The 25,658-nt window shown below is 40.7% G+C and overlaps 1 long non-coding RNA gene across 3 annotated transcripts; it reads right to left on the bottom strand.

The window, feature by feature from the left end:
• Positions 1–2,356: 2,356 nt before the first annotated feature.
• Positions 2,357–8,124, bottom strand: LOC138978315 (uncharacterized). 3 transcript variants are annotated; one of them, XR_011459642.1, is made up of 4 exons: positions 7,798–8,124; positions 4,005–4,062; positions 3,569–3,662; positions 2,357–3,018 (listed from the first exon to the last, which is right to left on the bottom strand). It is a non-coding gene; the product is annotated as an uncharacterized lncRNA (long non-coding RNA). The 3 variants fall into 3 exon arrangements; XR_011459643.1 differs by lacking the exon at positions 7,798–8,124 and adding an exon at positions 4,544–4,625; XR_011459641.1 differs by lacking the exon at positions 7,798–8,124 and having other exon boundaries at positions 2,358–3,018; positions 4,005–4,647.
• Positions 8,125–25,658: the final 17,534 nt, after the last annotated feature.

Here is a 25,658-nt window from a genome sequence, read left to right as displayed (position 1 = left end):
GATTTGGACAATTTAATTTTGATAATAATTTTTATATATTTAATTTTCAGAGCTTGTTTTTAATCCGAATATAACATATTTATATGTTTTTGGAATCAGCAAATGATGGAGAATAAGATAAACGTAAATTTGGATCGTTTTATAAATTTTAAGTTTTTTTTTACAATTTTCAGATTTTTAATGACCAAAGTCATTAATTAAATTTTAAGCCACCAAGCTAAAATGCAATACCGAACCCCGGGCTTCGTTGAAGATTACTTGACCAAAATTTGAACCAATTTGGTTGAAAAATGAGGGCGTGACAGTGCCGCCTCAACTTTCACGAAAAGCCGGATATGACGTCATCAAAGACATTTATCAAAAAAATGAAAAAAACGTTCGGGGATTTCATACCCAGGAACTTTCATGTCAAATTTCATAAAGATCGGTCCAGTAGTTTAGTCTGAATCGCTCTACGCACACACACAGACAGACAGACAGACACACACACGCACATACACCACGACCCTCGTTTCGATTCCCCCTCGATGTTAAAATATTTAGTCAAAACTTGACTAAATATAAAAACCACAGAGAAATTTAAGGCTTGGCCTTTTCTTACAATCTGTTCTTGAACACACACACACACACACACACACACACACACACACACACACACACACACACACACACACACACACACACACAAACACACAATCCAATTATACTAAAAGTTTATCACTAAGGACAGGGAGGGACATAGACAATCATAGGAAGAGGGCGGAGGAACGCACACAGGGTGATGGGGAAAGAAACTGTGCAATTATTTTTTGTTTGCAGTAGAAACTCCGGAACAAAACTGCTAAAATGTAACAAATACGGTCTTAGCTGTCATAAATAGCAATTTTTGTGTGATAATAGCTTGGGCTGTGGGCAGAAACGAGTCCGTTTTAGACGGCAAATACTGCATGATGACTTGAGATCGATATATGTGGCATTAACCTCAGTCAGCTTATGGGCAGAATATACCTGCGCAGTTTCCGCGGCACAGACGACGCACGGCCTATTATTTATGCCGCGATATGGATTATGATGAATACTTGGCCTGTTTTCCTTTCATGCAACGTGTAGCGGGCAGGGATAAGCTGCAGTGCGTCGTCGGTCCTGCTGAAGTTACATAGGTGAGCGGAGCCCCTTACAGGCGTCAGTGACAGAAACGTCTTAAAGACACAGTCTTTCCCATGAAAACTGCTGTGCTTATTATCTTATATCTGCCCAGTCTTTTATTTGGGATAAGACCATCCCCCTACTTGTATGGCTACATAGAAAAACAATCTACTTTTTGAATAAAAAAAACAAGACAGGTAGGTTGTTGGAACGTTTGTTATTGACAAAACAATACATTCACAATATATTTGATATTTCATAATATATTTGATAAAATGCAATATATTTTGGAACGTTGGCAGTCTCTTTGTTTTTGAGTCTACTTTTTGACCGCATCCTGTGCACAGTTTGAATTAAAAACAAGTCGCGTAAGGCGAAAATACAAGTAGCTGTCGAACTCACAGAATGAAACTGAACGCAATGCCATTTTACTCGTAGCATCGTCAGGCCACCGCTCATGGCAAAGGCAGTGAAATTGACAAGAAGAGCGGGGTAGTAGTTGCGCTAAGAAGGATAGCACGCTTTTCTGTACCTCTCTTTGTTTGAACTTTCTGAGCGTGTTTTTAATCCAAACATATCATATCTATATGTTTTTGGAATCAGGAACCGACAAGGAATAAGATGAAAGTGTTTTTAAATTGATTTCGACAATTTAATTTTGATAATAATTTTTATATATTTAATTTTCAGAGCTTGTTTTTAATCCAAATATAACATATTTATATGTTTTTGGAATCAGCAAATGATGGAGAATAAGATAAACGTAAATTTGGATCGTTTTATAAATTTTAATTTTTTTTTACAATTTTAAGATTTTTAATGACCAAAGTTATTAATTAATTTTTAAGCCACCAAGCTGAAATGCAATACCGAATCCCGGGCTTCGTCGAAGATTACTTGACCAAAATTTGAACCAATTTGGTTGAAAAATGAGGGCGTGACAGTGCCGCCTCAACTTTCACGAAAAGCCGGATATGACGTCATCAAAGACATTTATCAAAAAAATGAAAAAAACGTTCGGGGATTTCATACCCAGGAACTCTCATGTCAAATTTCATAAAGATCGGTCCAGTAGTTTAGTCTGAATCGCTCTACACACACACACACACGCACGCACACACGCACACACGCACGCACATACACCACGACCCTCGTCTCGATTCCCCCCTCGATGTTAAAACATTTAGTCATAACTTGACTAAATGTAAAAAGCAGGACAGCATTTTCGAAAACATCTTCTTGCACTTTCAAAGAAATGTCAAATGCATAAACTGTGTCATAAAAAAGCACAGGCACTGTATCATTGGTTTGGCACTGTTGCAGAAAGTCCTTGTCATCAGCTTTCATTTTGGCAGAGCAAGCGACACCCACAGTCCGACGAAAAATGTCCTGCATGTCAAGGAACATTTGCACAATGTTGTCTTTGACAAATGTCAGTCCTCCTCGGTTAAGCACCGTTGTCATGTCAGTTGAAGAATCACAATCACTTTCTGACAGCTCACTGAACCTCAGTGCTTCTAAACAGCGCAGTTTCTCGTATCTGTATGCACCTTTCTTGAGGCCCCAAACTTTCTTTTTTAGTTTCTTCACCACACTCCCAGCAACATACCTGATCACATCCTTCCTCACACACTGGCACCGGTCGGTCATTCGCGTTGTCTTCCTGTTTGCACCCATAGGTTGCTTCGACCAGCCTTTCAAACATCCTGAGGCAAATGGAAGCTGATGCATGAGTCGACTTGGTGACCTCTGTAATGCTTGCATGGCTTGCGTAGTACAATGAGTGAGCCTTTTCCTTGGCCGCGTTCCGGAACTTCCCTCGTAGACCAAGGCATGACTCAAACACCTGAAGTTTGTCCCGAAGAACAGCACCTGTCAAACAGACCACAAAGTCTTACACTTGAACACATACAATAGAACCACCTTTGTATTACCTCAAACAATCTGAGAAAGCGGGTCTTTAAAAGGAGGCAGTCTTAAAATGAAGGAAAATTTACAGAAGTTATGCACAGACAAACCGACAAAATAAGGTCTTAAAAAGGGAGGGATTATCAAATTGGGGGGGGGGGGGGGTGGTCCACTGTATATATATATATATATATACAATAAGATTTTTATTAGTCCATATCTTGGGATAATTCCCTGCCTTGTATAACACAAAGGCAAACACACACACCATTGTATCCAAAAAGAACACTTGCACATTGACAAGCTTCATATTGATTGATTGAAGTCTGGAATGTGTACGCGAATGATCAACAATAATTACACGTATGCCATACAGGGAGCACTGCTTACTATATATGACAGCTTATTCTCAGCGTAACTGAATAACTTGAAATTTAAACTTGAAATTGTTTTACATTATAAGCAAAAGTGAAAACACTACTCCAACAAAATTGTATTCATTCTAAACACTTACAGTCCAAGGTTTTAACATGGCTTCACAGATCAGCTGACAGGCATTCATTTTCTGCAATCTCACTGCACACCTCTTCCAAAAGTGGAACTGTCACCTGTTGACATTTAAAAACACATGTAAATGTACACACAGTGACACAATAAAAAATCATGCGTAATGAGAATTATCCAAAAATATTATATGATGCACTGGTGTCAAATGTGTTATGGTATTTTATGTTATCACAGAATCTAAGTCTTGAAAAATACACATGTTCACACAAAAATATGGCAAATACCACATGAGACTGAAATATACACAAATCTGCAGTAACTTGACTGAGAAATCACAAGCGGGTGTAGTTGTAGGCATCACAATCACAAGACAAACACATTCTGCCTTTATGTTTAATATTTTTTAACAATAAATGTTGCAAATGTAACGAATAACTTCTCACCTTTTGTGAAATAGTACTTTGAGCTTGACACACTTCTGACAAAAGTGGTGCTTGCTTCCTGAAACAAAATTATTCAATGATGAAAAGAACTGAATGTGGCAGTGTTCAAAGTGATATTCAAACTTGTATGTAACTATCAGTACCTATACTGTAAAACGAGAAGGCTATTGGCATGCTCGTCAATCAGTATGTGTCATTCAGTGTTTTGTGCTGTAACAATGAAATGCAATCAATGCAAGTTCGTGCAGTCTAGAAATAAATACAACAATAATTTCAATTGAAACCACAAACTAGTCAAATAAATTGTGTAAATAGTTGGACAAAGAGATGCTTATTAACCCAGGGAAATAACAGGATTTCTTAGCAAAACTTTCCCAACCCATTTACCTGATTCAGTCCGGCTTTTCTGCTTTTAACACTTACTTTCAGTTTCACTAGAATATATCACAACTACAAGAATAACAATGGAACAGGAATGAGATTTTGTTTTGTTTTTGTAAACTACATCAGGATTTAACTAGTTTGGAAGCTCTGCTTACATACAAAATACAGACAGTGACGTTCAATCGTGGTGGCTGATCATGCAGTGCACTGACTGAGACGGACGATTCGATTTGATCGCTTCACCACGCCTTTCCAACTATGTGCTCCCATACACACACCCCTGACTCTCTTCCCACACTGTGTTAAGAAAATTTTCTTCCCGACGCTTCCGTCATCTGCTTCAGGGGAAATTCAAAGAGGTTGGTGAAGCTATTTATCTCTATAAATGAAGTATTACGAAGTGTTGCACATCGAGATAGGTCAGGTTAGTTCTGTTAGTGTCTATACTTAATGCCAATGGGTTTTTCGGGTTTGTATTTCGCGTATTTTACCCGTGAATCGGCCGAATGACGGACCCGTCGCTGCACAGCTGCAAAGTTTGTCGCTTCGAGCGCAAAATCGTGAGGAAAACGCGTCTTGTAAGTAATGCTAATACATTCTACCAAAACCTAAACATGTCTGCACCAATCCTGCCAAGTGTCGTAGTTGTAGTCCCCCGCAAACAGCTGTAATCGTAAGAAGAATGTGATCATTCCTGCAGATTTGTGTGTCGTGCACCCGATTTGACCGAATTTTAGCGTGTCGTACACCCGCTGTGACGTTTTTCACGTCGTGACGTCCACCCGATGCTCACGTTCTGTGTCGTCTCTCCGATCGTGCACTAACCTTTTGCACATGACCTTTCTCACTTGTTACATTGTGTCATCCCCCATACATAAACACGAATTACATGTATAGCTTTGTTCTTTTGTATTCTGACTGGCATGGAGTCATTTTCAGACACAGTCATGGAGATGACAATAGCCGGATCTTACCACCAATGTGGATAAAGACACCTTGGTAAGTACTCTTAGTCTCGCTTACCTTTCAACCATTGCAAAGGGGTGTTGGGGCAGGAATAAAGTTATCTTCCATCACAGTACAGAACATAGAAGAACAACTGGCTTGAATTTGTTTTTTTAATGCTCTAACAATGTACAAACAAATAAAAAAAACTGGAAACATGAAACTGTATATAGTGAACAAAATAACCATTTATTTATGTAATCTCTGTATCCGCAAGCTGCTTTTGCAGTATAATCATAAACTCACGATGACCACGTCGGAAAATCAGCAACAAAAGGGAATCTGGGGTTTAAAATTCGCAACTTTGTATAGGCATAAAAACTGTATGTACTCTCTATCTGCAAGCTGCTTTTGCAGTACAATCATAAACTGTTGATGAACACTGACGTCGGAAAATCAGCAACAGATTTTTTTGGAGGGGGCGGGGGGGGGGGGGGGGAGGTAACATTTGCAACTTTGCATCTAGGCATATGTCACACTTGGGGCAGTATGTGTGTGCATACTCAAGTAGATGCAGACATTGGACAGCCTTTCGCCACATGGCGGCGTAGCTGTTCACGGTGCTTGAAGTGTGCAAAACACACCTTACAAGAACACCCTGCCCGTGTGTGATGGTAACGGACATGGTCACTCAGAAACCTTTTTAGTGCAAAGGTCTTGCCACACTGGGTGCAGGCCACCTCTTTTGGTTTCCCTTTGCACACATGCTTTGAGGGGTACAAGCTTTTAGGACTTGCATAAGATCTGCCGCATGAATCACATGAATAAGGCTTAATCTTGTCATGCTTCACGTTGCGGTGTGACGTCAGATCATTTTTTTGTGTGAACTTTTTGTCACATATGGTGCATTCATGATTTGTTTTTCCTTCACCAGGATCAAAGCGCTGATGAGCCCACAAGGTGCAGTAATGCTTGTACGTTTTACCACACTCGTGGCACTGGTGCACTGACTTGTCAGCCGAGGCCTCCATCTTCTTCTACAATACAATACAATACAGTACAATACAATAACTTTATTAATCTCTAAAAGAGAAATTGCATTGCTGAGCTTCTTCATGGGTGTCTTCTTCTTCTTGGGCGACTTTGGCTTCTCTGTCGAAGGCCCAGCACCATCGTCAGCAGCTGTCCACATACAACAAGATACAAAAAGCTTGTGTTAGTCTAACCAGATCGAATGTATATAAACATTATTCAGGTACAATAGTCCGTTGTTGCATTGTAAAACTATAACTATAACATGATCAGTACGCTTTCATATTATCATAATCAAGCGTTGCCAATACCTTCACACGGACAACAGCTACAGTCAACTGGTGGTAATGGATGGCTCACACGTTAATCCTTATTGTCAAAAAACGATAACAATGTTGTAGCTATAACCTATTGACATGAGGTGCAGCCAATCGCTGCTTTCAGCTGTCAGTTCAATAGGTTTACAGCTACATCATTGTTGTCGCTAAACCTGAATCGACGTGTGCAAGAATCCACGTGTGAGCGGCCCATAAACATGATCCTGCACAGGCTTACATAATAATAAAATATAACTTACATGTCGATTTCTCTTTGGGTGTCGATGTTTCTTTGGGTGTCACCTTTGCCTCCTTTTCTGGAGTTTGGACTATGTCCAGGTAACTATCCATAAATTCAGCGGATAACTCCGCTTCTTCTTCTTCCACAACTTCCATGACCTGATCCATGTTGTCCCTGAAAAATCACTCCAAGACGATCAGAATACAAACAAACAAGGTCATGTGCAAAAGGTAAGTGCACGATCGGAGAGACGACACAGAACGTGAGCATCGGGTGGACGTCACGACGTGCAAAACGCCACAGCGGGTGTACGACACGCTAAAATTCGGTCAAATCGGGTGCACGACACACAAATCTGCAGGAATGATCACATTCTTCTTACGATTACAGCTGTTTGCGGGGGACTACAACTACGACACTTGGCAGGATTGGTGCAGACATGTTTAGGTTTTGGTAGAATGTATTAGCATTACTTACAAGACGCGTTTTCCTCACGATTTTGCGCTCGAAGCGACAAACTTTGCAGCTGTGCAGCGACGGGCCCGTCATTCGGCCGATTCACGGGTAAAATACGCGAAATACAAACCCGAAAAACCCATTGGCATTAAGTATAGACACTAACAGAACTAACCTGACCTATCTCGATGTGCAACACTTCGTAATACTTCATTGATAGAGATAAATAGCTTCACCAACCTCTTTGAATTTCCCCTGAAGCAGATGACGGAAGCGTCGGGAAGAAAATTTTCTTAACACAGTGTGGGAAGAGAGTCAGGGGTGTGATACAGTTTTGGTAGATACATGCTTGTGCAAGTATGTTATTAGTATTACCAATATGAATCTTATTTTCCTTTCGATGGTCAGTTTTACTCACCTCTGTAACGGCAGTCACCTCTGCGAATGCTGTCGAAGAATCTAACCGAAAGTAAACATTCTGGGAATCTACGCGCATCGGCCTTGACGCAAGTCAATGAGCGCGGCGCGGCGAAGTTGACCTCAATCTTCCCGCACCGTAGACCAGATTAGTAGGTGCTTGATTTTGGTATTTTGATTTTACATAACATTAAACCTTTCTTGGGGTTCATGGTCATGGCAACAGCCATAATAATATTATATCATGTATAATATTACATTTCAGCATATTTGAATTACATGTCATCATACCAAACTGTCATACATTTTTATTCCCACATCATTCTGATTGATCTTCTTCTGCGTTCGTGGGCTGAAACTCCCACGTACACTCGTGTTTTTGCACGAGTGGAATTTTACGTGTATGACCGTTTTTACCTCGCCATTTAGGCAGCCATACGCCGCTTTCGGAGGAAGCATGCTGGGTATTTTCGTGTTTCTATAACCCACCGAACTCTGACATGGATTACAGGATCTTTTCCGTGCGCACTTGGTCTTGTGCTTGCGTGTACACACGAAGGGGGTTAAGTCACTAGCAGGTCTGCACATAAGTTGACCTGGGAGATCGGAAAAATCTCCACTCTTAACCCACCAGGCGGCAGCGACCGGGATTCGAACTCACGACCTTCCGATTAGGAGGCCGACGTCTTACCACCACGCCACTACGCCCGTCATTCTGATTGATCACAACCAAACCTACTATCAGTGAGGGCCCCAAAGGGGGGGTTTCATCACGATCACGGGAAGGGAAATTTTAGCTTTCACGATCACAGTTACCTTGATTTTTGTTTTCACGATCACGAACACCAGTGGCAAATCACGGTCACGGTAAAAGTTGCAGGTACAGAAAGCACGTGTCAAAGTAAACACAACCACACAGTTATTCGCTCCTCTGGATCTATTGTTTATTCAACACAAAGTGACAACTGTTGCACTTTTTTATTATTTTTTTTTAATTCTGTTTCATTCACATACATATCATGATTTGTAATCAGTAACAATTACAAGAATGTTGTTTTCATTGTTTTTTCTCTCGCTCTCTCTCTCTCTCTCATACAGACACTCACAGGAATATACACTCCAGGGGCGGAGCAGTTAAGCAGGGGGGGGGGGGTTACAACCTGGGGTCCAGGGGTAGACCTTGTGAGGTACATGGGCAAGGCTCCGTTTGGGGGGTCTGGGGGGCTCCCAGAAGCTGAAGAGTTTATTTTATGAACAATTTATGGCTTATCCTTTATTTTAAACATGATCAACTGGTGTCAGCAGCCACTCGTTATTTCTTTTAAAGTTAGTATTAATTTTTTTATTTGACAGCCAGGGGGGGGGGGGCGGTTCCGGAACCCCTGTAACCCCTCCCCCCTAATCCGCCCCTGCACTTATACACATTCAACTCCCACACCCTCACTCACACACATGAATATATATACTTGCACAATTTCACATTTCCAGAGCTAAATCTTTTAAACCCATTTTCTCAAAAACTATTGGGTGGATTGAAATTAAAGTACATGTATGTGTGATGGTAGAGTCTATAATCCTGACTAACGGTCAGTCTAGGGATCATGAAGGTGGGTGAAGGAATATACACTCATACACATTCAACTCCCACACCCTCACTCACACACATGAATATATACTTGCACAATTTCACATCTCCAGAGCTAAATCTTTTAAACCCATTTTCTCAAAAAGTATTGGGTGGATTGAAATTAAAGTACATGTATGTGTGATGGTAGAGTCTATGATAACAAAATCCCCAACGAACATGACTTTGATCGACTTTGACATGAGGATCAAGTGACCCAAACTGGCACGTCTCCCCGCCATAGTTCCTGAATTTAACCCATTGTTGATAAGTTTACAGCCGCTAAAATAAATCCAAGCTTAATGCAAAGAAGCGACAATTAGAATCTATGCCAAGCGTGTCCACGTTGCTGCATCTGGATCATCATCAAATCCGAGGAGAAATCGCACCTCTCACCCCCTTTCGAAAGACATTTTTCTTCAACGATTTTTGTGATGAAAAGTATGAGTCCTTACAATCTCAATTCTTCTTCATTGCCTATACAGCTTGCTGTCGAATTTACCTTTTTCGTTCAAGGAGAGGCTTCCTTTCCCTCCAGAAACATCAAAAAACGTTCAGCTTCAAGGGGGCTTTGCCCCCTTGCAACCCCCACCAAGGGGGCTTCACCCCCTGGACCCCCACCAAGGGGCTTCGCCCCCTGGACCTCCATCTGTAACCCCCCACCTTGTACTTACCTAGTCCGGCCCTGAATAGATCAACATACCTTGACATTTCGTCTTCGGAAAGACGGACCCGTAGCCGGACCTTTCCATCAAGGAAGGCATTCTCGCCGCATGCTTTGGTCTGGCTTGAATCCATAAAATATAACAGAAGTTTGATGACAGTACCGCTGCACGCCATTTTTGATCTTCGAATTCGAATTTGACTGAATGCACTCAAAACTTTAGTACGAAGCCCTTCCATTGGATGAAGTTTGGGAGACTTTTGCAATTCGCCTTCTGATTGGATCTCTTTTTGTGTGTGATTGGTTCTCTTAAAGGGAAGCAATCGCTGTCAAAATCATATTTCTGAATGTGTTGTTGCTTCCCTTCAATCGGGATTGGCTCCTTGACGAATAGAGGATCATAGAGTGATACAGCTGTGAAAAATGTACTTTGAAAATAAAATGCTTTGCAATAATGCCCATCACGATCACGAAAACAAATGACGATCACGATCACGAGACTTGATTTTTTTTGTCATCACGGATCACGAGCAAAGTCCCATCGCGATCACAGAAATGGAAATTTCGGCAATCACGGTCACAGAAAGGTCAAAAAACGCCAATCACGATCACGATTTTAAACCCTTTGGGGCCCTCATCAGTGGACACATCCAAATGTAAGCGCCTGTTCTTGACAACTTTTAATCGATCTAAAAATAGCAACTTGCTGGGTCATTTGCCGCCAACAGACACTGTTTGGCCTGTAGGTAAAATGTACAATGTATTTTCTGATTTGTGCACAAAAGCTTTTTTTCTTTTTTCTTTTTTTTTAACATAACAATGTTTAATGTCACTGTATGTTTAAAAGACCATGGTCATATTTGTAAAAAAAATTTTAAATTAGAAAATAAATAACATTTTGGTTCATGATTTTTCCTACACCTGTGCTGAAAATAAGAAATAAAAATGTCGGTATATAAGTCGCTCAAATACAACTAGGTATGAATGGCTCGGTTTGAGTTTGTTGCAGTTGACCCTGCACAATACGACCTATCATGTTTTTGCGATTTTGCCGTCACCCCTCCCATAGGGTGACGTATTTCACAACTTCCTGTGTTACACAAACTCTGTGGTGACCAAATTTGCCTTCACTCCTCCCATAGGGTGACGGATTTCACAACTTTCTACAGATGAACAATGTTGCCTCCACCCCTCCCATAGGGTGACGGATGTCACAACTTCCTGTGTACACAAACTGATGACGTATTTCACAACAAAATGGCGCTGCCCATGGTCAACCTCGAAACTATCCGTATAGAATGGGGGCGTCCTCGCCCCCATAAAAACAAGTCGCGTAAGGCAAAAATACAACATTTAGTCAAGCTGTCGAACTCACAGAATGAAACTGAACGCAATGCAATTTTTCAGCAAGACCGTATACTCGTATAAGGGCGGATCAATTAACTTTGGAGGGGGGGGGGGGTTACCAAATGACTGCGAAGATACAAGTTGACGGCGCCGAAGGCGCCTAAGCCTTTAGGGGGGTCCGGGGGCATGCCCCCCCGGAATTTTTTTTATCCAAAGAAGCAAAATAGAGCTATCTGGTGCATCCTGAGCCAATAAATTACCTCTTTTTTTGGGGGGTGGGGGGTGGTTACGTAACCCGTGTAACCACCCCCCCCCCCAGATCCGCCCTTGTCGTAGCATCGTCAGTCCACCGCTAATGGCAAAGGCAGTGAAATTGACAAGAAGAGCGGTTTAGCAGTTGCGCTGAGAAGGATAGCACGCCTTTCTGTACCTCTCTTCGTTTTAACTTTCTGAGCGTGTTTTTAATCCAAACATATCATATCTATATGTTTTTGGAATCAGAAACCGACAAGGAATAAGATGAAAGTGTTTTTAAATTGATTTCGAAAATTTAATTTTGATTATAATTTTTATATTTTTAATTTTCAGAGCTTGTTTTTAATCCAAATATAACATATTTATATGTTTTTGGAATCAGAAAATGATGAAGAATAAGATGAACGTAAATTTGGATCGTTTAAAAAAAACATTTTTTTTTTTACAATTTTCAGATTTTTAATGACCAAAGTCATTAATTAATTTTTAAGCCACCAAGCTGAAATGCAATACCAAAGTCCGGCCTTTGTCGAAGATTGCTTGGCCAAAATGTCAATCAATTTGATTGAAAAATGAGGGTGTGACAGTGCCGCCTCAACTTTTACAAAAAGCCGGATATGACGTCATCAAAGGTATTTATCGAAAAAAAGAAAAAAACGTCCGGGGATATCATTCCCAGAAACTCTCATGTAAAATTTCATAAAGATCGGTCCAGTAGTTTGGTCTGAATCGCTCTACACACACACACACGCACACACACACACACACACACACACACACACACACACACACACACACACACACACACACACACACACATACACACACCACGACCCTCGTCTCGATTCCCTTCTATGTTAAAACATTTAGTCAAAACTTGACTAAATGTAAAAACCATAAAGACCGTTGAAGAATATCACGGTCTGAAATGACTACCAAACACAGCCTTCAGATTTAAAAAATAGAACGCTCAAACACTCATTCTCAGACTTTTCTCGTGTGTGTTGTCATGTATTCAACACCCAAAACAAACTCTGTAGCTCTCGGCTCAATTTCAAATATGTATCTCCAGGAATTGCGCATGAAATACTCATGCAGGGTCGAAAGGTAGGACGAAGATTATGACTGGCGCAAAGAGAAGTCACAATGAGAATTACAGTCTGGGATTCCCACTCAAAACACAGGCGTTTTTGATTTGAGTAACTCAGCCCTGAAACTTTTATTTTAATGCATTCCCTGTGTGTGGTTACATAATTGCAGCCACAGCTTTAACTGTTTAGCTCTTGGGGCGATGAGAGTCAGTTTTCTTGTCAGATATAATCACTTTAATTTATACCTACGAATTTATCTTAGTTTCCTCTCCTTCTGTACTGAAGAGATCAATATGCTATATACATTAGATATACCCAGTGGGTTGAAAAAGAATCGATATGATAAAAATAAACAGTTATGTCGAGAACAATTGTGTAATCTTAACATTTTCAAGACTACATGTTTTCGAGAAATCTGTTGAACAAAATATTGTTCATTGACCTATTTCCGTGCTACACGTGCTAAGTATAAGTAGTAACTTCCGTGTTAGTTGCCGATTGACTAGTCGCTTTCAATAAATACAGTACACATTCAATACAGCTGAATGCTGAATCCTTCAGCTAAATTTCTGATAAAAATGAAAGAGACTGGCTTCTATGTGCACAGCTAAAGTGCAAAATCCATCCAAGCCAAAATCTTTGAAAATAATCACTATCCTTTTCCTGTGAGGCAATAAGATCACAGGGAAGGGGTTCAAGAGGGTTGTCCTCTGCTACACAGCGTGCTTTTCCGGTAACAGGAAATACCGTCGTTGAGTGATTGTGCTTTTGTATTTAACACACACAAAATGCTCTGCGAACAATACCAAAAGGGTGACAGTTGTTAGAACGTCGATTGAAAACTTCTGGGCCCGTATGCTTATGGGGGAAGTTCGCGACAACTCCCGAAGTTTTGAGTGACATCGGAAGTACTTGCCTCACTTTCGTATGCATGGGCCGGAAAAAGGGTTTACCTCGAAGCAAAGCGAGGAAGTAACTCAGGGTATTTTGCGACTACTTCTAAAGTTTTGAGTGACATCGGAAGTACATCCTCACTTTCGCATGCATGGGACGAAAAAAGAGTTTACTTTGGAAGCTAACGAGGAAGTAAATGAGGGTAAATGTACTACAGCCAGACCCAGTAGTAAACACGCTACTTCCACAGTTTCTCAGTGCAAAAAGGCAGGGCTTTTCTTCAGTTTTTCATGTCAAACCGAGCTGACGCTCCCAAAGAGAGAAAATAGAGGGAAAAGTCGTATCTTCTGCATGCATTTCGTGCAAATTTCCCAGAATACAAACCTGAGTTGCCAGCTTTGACTTTTGTTTGTTCTGGGTCATTGGCCACCACTCTTTCATTCCCGCTTATACGAGGGGGTTACTGTGTTTCTATGAAAATGGGCGTCGTTGTGTGCATGTGTGAGTGTGTGTGTGTGTGTGTTTGTGTGCGTGCGTGCGTGTGTTTGTGTGCGTGTGCGTGTGTGTGTGTGTGTGTGTGTGTGTGTGTGTGTGTGTGTTCGAGTGTTGAAGTGTAAGTTTCTGCTATTTTTTTTGTCATTGCTTTATCTGTGTGTGTGTGTGTGTGTGTGTGTGTGTGTGTGTGTGTGTGTGTGTGTGTGTGTGTGTGTGTGTATGTATTTGTGCGAGTGCCTGTCTGCCTGTGTGTGCGTGCGTGCGGGTATAATTGTGCGTCTGTTCCTTCATACGTTTGTTTGCGTGTTCGCGCGTGCCGTGTGTGTGTGTGTGTGTGTGTTTGTGTGTGTGTTTGTGTGTGTGTGTGTGTGTTTGTGTGTGTGTGTGTGTGTGTGTGTGTGTGTTTTTTCGATGTTATGTGTGTGTTCGACGGTGTGTGTGTGTTCGACGGTGTGTGTGTGTGTGTGTGTGTGTGTGTGTGTGTGTGTGTGTGTGTGTGTGTGTGTGTGTGTGTTCGACGTTATGTGTGTGTTCGACGGTGTGTGTGTGTGTGTGTGTGTATGTGTGTGTGTGTGTGTGTGTGTGTGTGTGTACCCACTCCCCACACTATGATGAGCTGACTATATTTGCGCCTTGATATTTTATTCATGTTCTTACGTTTTATCCTGTTTATTGTGATTCACCACACCCGAGTTTATCGTAATTGAGATAATAAAGTGTTCTTTGTCTATGTATTATGTCTAATACACATGTACACATGCACGTAGGCTACAAAAATCCAATCTTGACTTTGAACTTTATATAAACATACATCCTCTTCACAATTAACGAGGACAAACGTAATTTACAAACACCTAAGTACAACAATTTTTCTGTTTTAAAAATCCGGACACACATTTTCTCAAATAAAATGAAATTCGCTGAACTTATCTTCTTTTCACTACACCTTATATCTTGATTCCCAAAAAATGGAGTTCTGCCTTTTTAAATTTACCAGTAACACAAACATTCGCTCTGACCAAACTATTTTTGTCCAGCAGTTTTACCGATACACAATCATTAAAAAAACACTACAAAAAGAGTTTTAAGTTAACCGACTTCGCTACCACATAAACAACCTTTTTTTTATTGTCCCCAACATTCTGATCAACGAAATCATTATTATAGACAGTCATTCTATTTAAGGACAATTATCATAGCTTTCGTTCAACCAGTTAAAAACAACAATTATAGTAAAAGCTACAGCGCGATCAACGTTTGCCCATTTACGAACTCGCGATGAGATTTGTTTCTTCTGGTCACCAAGCCTACCGTTTACAAACGCATGCGCACTAATTGGGATTCCCCCAATTTTCTCGACCTTGACCTCAGAACTCTCGAAGCCACTACTTCGGCGTTCAATTTAGCTCGTGCATACCGAGTAGCTGGCAACTTTGCTTTCGAAGTTCCCACTTCCAATGTCAAGGGCCTCTCGCTTGACATAATTATACGACGATATCGCATCTCAAGGGTCCTTACCCATCCAAAAGAAACCTCCAGCGCATACTACAATTGCAGGACATTCCGTTTTTAAAGGCAGCTCATTGGGAAATTATCTCAGACACAATATCGAAGACGTGAAATGCGTCAATCGAGCAACTGTCGTAACTTGGCTACCTTGCACCATAGACACGGACTGTGACATTCTTGTTTAATTTAGGTGAAATGCTTAAAACAGAGTGACTCAAAAGCGACAGTTCGATCAGTTACTGACCGAAAAAAACGTGCTCGAGTCATTCGGCGAAGGTGGCGAGCTTTCAAACCAGCACGACTGAATAACTCAGAATGCCTTTTTTCATCATGCCTCTATTCTACACGAGTAACATAGTGCAGTGGTAACGGTTCCGGACTCTCGTTCATTTGCTCCGGGTTTAAAGGCAGAGTAAGCCTCCCGTAAACCATCACAGATACGGTCAGGCTTTTACACACAGTACAAACACCATTTCATTTAAACACTCACCAATTGAGAACATCCTAGGTGCCCTCCGTAAAGAGCGAACAATTTTCAAAGAATTTATTTTTGCGTGGTTTATCTTACCCCTGAGCCATCGTGAACCCGTGTGATCCAGTTTTCCCTTTTCACAATGCAGTCGTCATAGTTAGTCATTTGAATGCCACTCGACGTGAGCTTATCTACAATAGCACGTTTTTTTTATGCACGAAACAACGGCTGTGGTTCACAAGAACTCTAGCGATGGCTTTTGACTGTTGAGAGGAACGGCGATTTGCACTGATAAACCGGCCGTCGTCTGCTACGACCCTTGCGTGACCCTGCTTCCGGGCTTTTCTTTTTTTAAACTTTCACAACTTCGAATTGTTCTGATCTTGTCTTGATGAAAAACGAATTCTTTTATGATTAAAGAATGTTTGTGTAACAAGCTGTCAATTTATTATTTAGATTTTAAAAGTTAGGTCTAGCGCAAAAACGAGGCGCCGTTGTTGTTAACGGAACAAGTCTACGAAAATAAATTCTTTGAAAATGTCTCACGCTCGACAGAAAGCAGCCAGGATGTTCCCGTTCGGTGAGCGTTCAAATGGAAGTATGCTTGTACTGTATTTAGACGCTCGGGGAGCTCTGTGATGGTTTACGGGAGGCTTACTGTGCCTTTAAGTTCCGCCGGGAGCTATATATTTTTTTATTAATCTTTTCCTTTTTAGGCCTCGGCAATTGCATTCCGGCTGCAAAAACCGGGTTTTGCCTCTGTGTTAATTTTATTCATTTGCAAAAGAAACCTTCCTATGCTTTGAAAAAATAATATCATGTCTTGACTTTCAACTGTACGCGCGTGTGTATATGTGTGTCACTACGGTGAGTATGTGTGTGTGTGTGTGTGTGTGTATGTGTGTGTGTGTGTGTGTGTGTGTGTGTGTGTGTGTGACTTGTCACTTGTGTCATCATAGTTTCAGTGTGTGTATGAGTGTAGATTGAGAGAGAATGAGAGAAAGTGAGAGAGAGTGAGTGTGTGGTTATTTGTTTGTGACTGTGTGCGTGCGTGTATGGGTGCGTGTGTGTGTATATGTGTGCGCGCGAGCGCGCGCGTGTGTGTGTGTGGTGTGTGTGTGTCGGTTTATGTGTGCCGTCAGTGTCAGTCACTTGTGTCATAGTGTCAGTATGTGCATGAGTGTACGTTTGTCTGTGTGTGCGTGTGTCGTAAGAGAGAGAGAGAGAGAGAGAGAGAGAGAGAGAGAGAGAGAGAGAGAGAGAGAGAGAGAGAGAGAGAGAGAGAGCGACACTTCTTTGGCAATTTTGGACCAGACAGCGTCTTTATGTTTAACAGTTAGACTGTTCTGAAATTTGGACAGAATAACCGTTCTTTCGTAAAACACTTCTGTCAAGAGTACAGCAATTTCACCATCTGAAAAAGGCGCAGAACGCCCCTCTGTGTCTACTTTCTTTTTGAGCGGCACACGTGCCTTGCCATTTTCGTTGACTGCCATGTTGATAGAAACGTGCGCATGCGTATTAGTAGGGATTCCCCCAATTTCCCCGACCTTGACCTTAATACTCTCGCTGTCACTACTTTGGCGTTCAAGTCAGTTCATGCATTGTGAACAGTTAGAAAGTTGACTTCGGGAGTTCCCACTTCGAAAAGAGGCCTCTACTTCCAGTGTTTCTTACTTCTAGTTCATGCATACGGGCCCTGGTGTAAACCCCTAGCGGAAAATGAACACTTGAGTGCAAATTGCCGATATAATGACAATAATCATGAAAGCTTACAAATCGCGATAACCACAGAATAATGTCATGCTCTTCGCGCTTTACAATATTACTACTAACTATACACCATTACAATACTTATCTTTATTAACAGCTATTGTGTTTTCAGCGTAGCAATAGGGTCCGATATTTAGACGAGACAAGTATAATGCCCACGAGTCAAAGATGAAAACACAATAGCGTTTATGTATTGCTATTCTGACATAATATTCTGTGTTGAAAACATATTTTTGTCAGCAACAACTGCCAGAATGGTCCATGTTGTTTATTGCAGACGACGGTTTAATGCGCATATCCTTTGCGCATGTATCAACGGAAATCACCGAACATTGAAAAACTCACGGAATTGTATTACGGAGAAGACACGAGATAACCGGATGTTTGGCATAACGTCAATATACCAGGTTCCATATAACGTCACGTAGCATGCTTGCTTATGTATAAGTCTATTTATTGTTCGAAAGTCCACGAAGTCCAACTCCTGCTGCGGATAGTGATTGTGCGTATGATGACTGTGGTAAATCTATGGATGGTAAGAGAACAAGGATTGTTTTAGAAGGAAGTCAACGACTAAAGGTTTCAGACTGGTAACTTAATTTCTGGATTTTTACACGGAATGTATTTCATGTACGGTAGGAAAAACAAATGTGCAAATTGCATCGTCTGTCGACCAGTCACAGAAGTCACAGAAGCAAACTTGGTCAGGTTTGCGTGTACTTCATACAAGTCGAAGAAACCGGAAACATGCGTCTTTGTTTTTGCAAATATGAAAAGGATATTCAGCAACTTCCTGCGGAATTACAAATCCAAATCCGCGATGGTTCCACACATCAAACAATCAGCCTGATTGGCTTTTACTTTGACAATCCACGTTTCGCCTGAAAGCTCAAACCACATCACCACCTCGATTTGTTACATGGAGAACAGTATGAGTTGTTTGATGGGTTGTTGACAGACCAGCTTTTTTGTCTGTCCGAGGGGGAGCATATCGTCTTTTGTTTCATATTTATTGACCAAGGCCGAAGGCCGCGGTCAATAAATATGAAACAAAAGTCGATATGCCCCCCGAGGACCGACAAAAAAGCTGGTCTGTCAACAAACCATCAAACATCGTTTTTGTCATCATTTTGGTAGTGAGAAAACAAGTGCACAATCAACCCAGGGAGCCATGCTTTGAAACACGGGTCCCGTGCTGATAACCACACGGGTCCCGGTTTGATAACCACTGGCAATCAAAGATGGCGTGTGAAAGCAACTTTCTGTGTTTTTGAGTTCATTAAATGAGTTGGGATGAATATGTCAGGTTTGAGGATGCACATTTCTGTAGGTTCATCTCGGTATTCCACCCCTCGGCTTTCTGTTGTAAATATTAAGCTGAGCACGGTGATCGAATGTGGAAGCTACGTTTGGTCAAAGGTCACAGAAGATTTGCGTCGTGCAGCGAAGGAAAGAATCGCGATCTTGTTTCCGACTCGGTACCTCTTTGTTTTTCATTAGACCTGTCATTCTGCTTGCTCGGCTTTGTTAGATGTTTGCATATCGTGTTGTTATTTTCTTTGCTTTTATTATTGTTTCTTACTTGTGCTTCGTTTATCGATACAACGTCTTGTGCACGGGTCAAAATGTGTGTGTCAGGTGTCGTTTTACTTGAACTTGACGTTCGTGTTTCTCCGAACGTCTGTGTATCGAAACACAGATACACACACTCCGTGACTTTGTAAGAAGACATAACATATCGGTAGGTTTCATTTGTTTGTGACGAATTTATTGAAGTAGTTTTGTTTTTTTGTTTACTTTTGCCAGTTTGCCAGTTGGTTTTTGGAACTTTGCAAAGCAGTGTCTTGTCGTCTGTTTAGGTCTGGGGAAACGCCAATGAAAAGAGCCGAAGAATCCTCGAGCGTTTCTATTGGGTTTGCTTTTGATTATCCATGTAATAGGGTTTCCTGCAACTATGGTAACCGGGGATTTATTCCCCGGGGAACATGAGATTTATTTCCCAGGTGCTTGTGAATGAAAACTCGTGAAAATGATGACAATATTATTTATTCCCCAGCTGGTTATGAATGAAAATTCGTGAAAATAATGACAAATATATTTATTTATTTTTGTACTTTATCAAGCCCATGACCGTGGGGCGTTTAAGACAATTTCATATTTCACATCGCAGTCCTTGATCCAGATCGTTTTGTCTTTAGGTATATTTCGTTTTCCTACACGAAGAAAGTTTTTTTTTGTTCTCAGCAGTTGAGGGGTGTTTTCGTTTATCGTTCAAATCCACCCTTAAATAATTGTGCACGGAAGTAGTTTCGCCCAATGTGTATCAACTGGTATAGTAATAGGCCCAACCGACCGGTCGCTGGTTTAGGCTTACTTCCCTGTATTTTCATACTTAAAACGATAAGATAATAACAGAACAAAGCTGTTTGAGAACACAATCCCTGGTTATAATCTTACAGTTAAACAGCTTTGGTCTTTTTGTAACTAACTGACAGTCGCTGATTTTATGTGATAATGAACGCCTTCTTACAAATGAAACCTTATGGCGTTTTGAAATTAAATCTTATGGCGTATTGAAATTAAACCGTATGGCGTAAATATGCCATAAAAAAAAGAACTGACACGCAAGCAAAAAGCACTGATAGTTATTACATTTTGTTATACTACCTTCGCTTGACGGACGCGGCGGAGGGAGCACTAGATTAGTTTCAGCTGTAGCCATCTTCAGGTCTTTCCACCATACGACACGACACAGTAGACAGCTGTTGCTTTTGGTGGCTTGTTTGTGTGTACTTAAAGGCACAGTAAGCCTCCCGTAAACCATTAAAGTTAATAGCGAGTGCTCTGGATATTTTCCCAGTTTGTGTGGAGTTAGACAAGGGGAAAACCTGTCACCGCTGTTTTTTGCTCTATTTTTAAATGATCTAAAGCCTTTTCTGTTGGAAAAGAATAATGGTCTACAATCCATGTCAAGAGAGGCTATTGTGATTGGAATGGATGATACTGATGTAAATGCTTTGTTTCAAATGTTTTTATTACTGTATGCGGATGATACTGTGATCTGCTCAGAGTCAGAAAAAAACCTGCAAGAATGTTTAAACAAAATGCACGAATACTGTTTAAAATGGCGTCTAAATATTAATGTAAACAAAACGAAAGTTATAGTTTTTTCCAGAGGTAAAATTAGAAATAAACCATTGTTTACGTATAATGGCAATTTAATCGAAGTAGTGTTTGATGTAATGTACTTGGGCATTAAGATTAATTATAATAATACATTTTCAGTCGCACAGAAGAATCTATATGATCGTGCCTCAAGGGCAATGTTTGTTCTTTTGCGTACTTGTAGACAATTGTCACTGCCTGTGGACATACAAGTTGACCTGTTTGATAAAATGATTGCTCCAATTTTATTATACGGATGTGAAGTATGGGGTTTTGGTTCCTGTGAACTTGCTATTAAACTTCAATTGCGTTTTTATAAAATTGTTTTCAAACTAAAAAAATCAACTCCAAATGCTATGATATTTGGTGAACTTGGAAGATATCCACTAGATGTTAATATGAAATGTAGAATGCTTTGCTATTGGTATAAACTGATTAGTCCTATTCATAAAAATAAATTTTCAAGTATTGTGTATTGCTTTACTTATAAATTGTATATCAACAAGATGATTGAATCTAATTATTTATGTTTTATTGAAAAAACCTTAAATGAAATTGGTCTCTCTGGCCTTTGGACTTTTCAAGAAAATGTTCAATACTCAAGCGCATGGTTTAAACAGAAAGTAACAAGTCGCGTAAGGCGAAAATACAACATTTAGTCAAGTAGCTGTCGAACTCACAGAATGAAACTGAACGCAATGCCATTTTTCAGCAAGACCGTATACTCGTAGCATCGTCAGTTCACCGCTCATGGCAAAGGCAGTGAAATTGACAAGAAGAGCGGGGTAGTAGTTGCGCTAAGAAGGATAGCACGCTTTTCTGTACCTCTCTTTGTTTTAACTTTCTGAGCGTGTTTTTAATCCAAACATATCATATCTATATGTTTTTGGAATCAGGAACCGACAAGGAATAAGATGAAAGTGTTTTTAAATTGATTTTGATAATTTAATTTTGATAGTAATTTTTATATATATTTAATTTTCAGAGCTTGTTTTTAATCCAAATATAACATATTTATATGTTTTTGGAATCAGAATATGATGAAAAATAAGATGAACGTAAATTTGGATCGTTTTATAAAAATAATTTTTTTTTTTTACATTTTTCAGATTTTTAATGACCAAAGTCATAAATTAATTTTTAAGCCACCAAGCTGAAATGCAATACCGAAGTCCGGGCTTCGTCGAACAGTACTTGACCAAAATTTCAACCAATTTGGTTGAAAAATGAGGGCGTGACAGTGCCGCCTCAACTTTTACGAAAAGCCGGATATGACGTCATCAAAGACATTTATCAAAAAAATGAAAAAAACGTCTGGGGATTTCATACCCAGGAACTCTCATGTCAAATTTCATAAAGATCGGTCCAGTAGTTTAGTCTGAATCGCTCTACACACACACAGAGACAGACACACACACACACACACACACACACACACACATACACACACACACACACACACACACGCACATACACCTCGACTCTCGTCTCGATTCCCCCCTCTACGTTAATACATTTAGTCAAAACTTGACTAAATGTAAAAAGAAGCTTGTATGACCAGTATATCCATAAATGGTTCACAGAAATTGGAACAAAAAATATGTTTTGGAATTATCGAATGTTTAAAGATACTTTTGCATGTGAAGACTATGTCACACTCCTGCCATATCACCAATGTGTTTCAATGATGAAGTTTAGAACATTAAACAACAATTTGCCTGTACAGAAAGAACGTTATCTTAACATCCCGAGATCAGAAAGAACTTGCACCAAATGTGTATCACAAGACATAGGTGATGAATTCCATTATTTATTTGTCTGTGATTTTTTCAAAGAAGAAAGAGCTGAGTTGTTACCACCTTACTATTGGAAAAAACCTAATGCACTTAAAATTTAAAAAGTTGTTTGCTACGAAGAAAAAGAAATTGCTAAAGAATATTTTGGACTTTGTTGATAGAATTTGTAACAGCTTTTCATAATTTTTTTTATTTTTTTTTATTTTTTATTTTTTTATTTACTACATTAGCATATATTGATTGTATTGATTGTATTTATTGTTCAAAATGCCCCCATGGGTTATGGACCAATAAAACTTTGAACTTTGTAAAAGCCTGACCGTATCTGTGATGGTTTACGGGAGGCTTACTGTGCCTTTAATGTCACGGGTTATTATCGCAGTGGAATCGACGAACTGCTGATCACGACAATCTGACATCAGTAATAAGCGATTGGATCGATTGTTTTTGATTGGCTGATCGCTTGTTCGCTCCTATCGACCGAACGATATGCAGACTAAACCTGATTGGCTGTCGTTGCGATAGCTGCGATCGTTACCAGTAGTATCCCCTGGGGGGTAGGGTGTGTTGCTGAACCTGCTGCGCAGCAGGAGATAGTTACGAGTTGACTCCGACAGTAGCGGTGTGCAATGCAGGGCCGGACCAAATGAGTTGTAAGGGGGGGGGGGGGGGTTCCTCCTTTTTGGGGGGGGGGCAAATCAACGAAGTGGCGAAGCCACAAGCGCGCGCCTGAACTAGGGGGGTCCGGGGGCATGCTCCCCCCGGAAATTTTTTGAAAAACGGTTAAAATCTGTGCAATCTGGTGCATTCTGGGCCTTGTTGTGAGGGTTAAGAGCAGCATTGTTTTGGTTGTTAGAGACACACACACAATTTATTAAAAAAAAAAAACCAAAAAAAAAATCACTCAAAGCAAGGTACATGCTTTTTCCAGGGGTGGGGTTCCGGAACCCCTGGAACCCCCCCCCCCCCCCCCCCCCCCCTGGGTCCGGGGGAAGTGAATGTTGTAAGTTAAAGGCACAGTACGCCTCCCGTAAACCATCACAGATACTGTCAGGCTTTTACACACAGTACAAACACCTTTCCATTTGAACACGCACCGAACGGGAACATCCTAGGTGCCCTACGTAAAGAGCGAGCAATTTTCAAAGAATTAATTTTTCGGATTGAGACCATATCAATCGGACCCATCCTGAACTCAGGTCAAAAATGAGTTACTTCCCTTCAACTGGCGATAGCCGTTGAGCGCTGATTGTGCATTTTGGCGCTAGACCTAACTTTTAAAATCTAAATAATAAATTGACAGCTTGTTACACAAACATTATTATATCATAAAAGAATTATTTTTTCATCAAGACAAGATCAGTACAATTCGAAGTTTTGAAAGTTTGAAAAAAGAAAAGCCCGGACGTCACGCAAGGTCGTGGTTTTCGTAGCAGACGATGGTTTATAGGCAGTCAAAAGCCATCGCTCGAGTTCTTATGAACCACATTCGTTTGTTTCGTGAAAAGTCAGAGGTACATAATAACGTGTTATTGAAGATAAGCTCACAGCGAGCCGCATTCAAATTACAAACTGACGACTGCATTGTGAAAAAGGGAAAATGGATCACACGGGTTCACGATGGCTCAGGGGTAAGATAAACCACGCAAAAATAAATTCTTTGAAAATTGCTCGCTCTTTACGTAGGGCACCTAGGATGTTCCCGTTTGGTGAGCGTTCAAATGGAAGGGTGTTTGTACTGTGTGTAAAAGCCTGACAGTACCTGTGATGGTTTACGGGAGGCTTACTGTGCCTTTAATGTTAATGGTTTATTTTTTCCTCTGTTGATTTCTTCCTTCTGAGTTGATCGCTTATCATTCAAACAAGACCATCAGATAGCAAGGGTGGATCCAGGAAAGGGGGGCACACCCAAACTGTTTTTCACGAACTTGAAGGCGCGAAGCCTGAATTGAGGGTGCAAAGCGCCCGAAAATGCCAGGGTGGGTCGGGTGCATGACCCCCCCCCCCCCTGAATCTCTCTCTCTTTCCCTATAGGGGGGGGGGGGGTCCGGGCCCCCTTCCCCGCCCCCCTCCTAAATCCACCACTGGAGAGTACCTCAGTTGCTTCTCAAAATGGACTGTGAATAGTGTGTTGACTGTGTTGACCGTCAGAATTCTTTTAAGAACCAGTCAGTTGACATGTTTGCATAATGTAGGATTCCCATGCATGCTGCATAGGTAAAGTAGCTTGTATAACCCGACTATTCAGTATCAAAACACTGTTTTTATTTGTGTAGGTTGTAGTCATCACAACTAATCGTATTTTGCCTTTTATTTCAGAAAGGAGGATAAGCTACAACAAGATCGACGCTATGTCAGATATGCCTCAGCCACATGACGACTTCTGAATTTAGATCCACTCGGCATGGTGACAAGTCTTGATGAAAAGTATATGACTGAGGACAGCAGTGGAAAAAGTGACCACATGGCAGGTACCTATTGCTTAGTGTATATTTCCAAATGAACACAGCACCCGCAGATCTACTGCTGATTTACGACGGGCAAGCTACAATCCAGGGCAGAGAACACTGCAGCGTTGTAATCCAACTCTTCATTTGTTTCAGGAAAGCACGTCCTTACAAATGAACATTACAACTCTCTGATACAAAGACATAGTGTACAGGAACATTCCGATAATTGAGTGGGACAGGATTAAACAAATTCCCAGGGCTGCAATGAGTAAGCACACGGTTTTTCTGTCATTGACCTTAATAGCTTTCACACAGCCAGTATATAAT

The sequence above is a fragment of the Littorina saxatilis genome, linkage group LG10, assembly GCF_037325665.1.
Source record: "Littorina saxatilis isolate snail1 linkage group LG10, US_GU_Lsax_2.0, whole genome shotgun sequence".
NCBI lineage: Eukaryota > Metazoa > Mollusca > Gastropoda > Littorinimorpha > Littorinidae > Littorina > Littorina saxatilis.
Note: the sequence above shows the minus strand (reverse complement) of the source record. Positions and strands in the feature narration are given on the sequence as shown.